Genomic DNA, 269 nt, shown 5'->3' on the forward strand with positions numbered 1-269 from the left:
TATGTACAGGAAATGCGGCTTTTGTATAGCTGTGTTTGATGAATGAAATATCGGCCACGCCACTTTCACTCGTGATATCTTTGGATTTCTGTCTGTCTTTGTGTCTGTTTTCACTAACGTTTTCCTTTAACTGCTTTAAGTATTTAACTTAGCTTTTAAGTATTTTAACTTAGCTTGACAACATGATAGATATCTGATTTGTATTGGTCTCCCTTTTTCCACAGTATGCAAAAATAGTTAGTGAATAATGTTCTGTATACAAATTATCA

The sequence above is a fragment of the Penaeus monodon genome, chromosome 29 (genome assembly GCF_015228065.2).
Source record: "Penaeus monodon isolate SGIC_2016 chromosome 29, NSTDA_Pmon_1, whole genome shotgun sequence".
Taxonomy (NCBI): Eukaryota; Metazoa; Arthropoda; class Malacostraca; order Decapoda; family Penaeidae; genus Penaeus; species Penaeus monodon.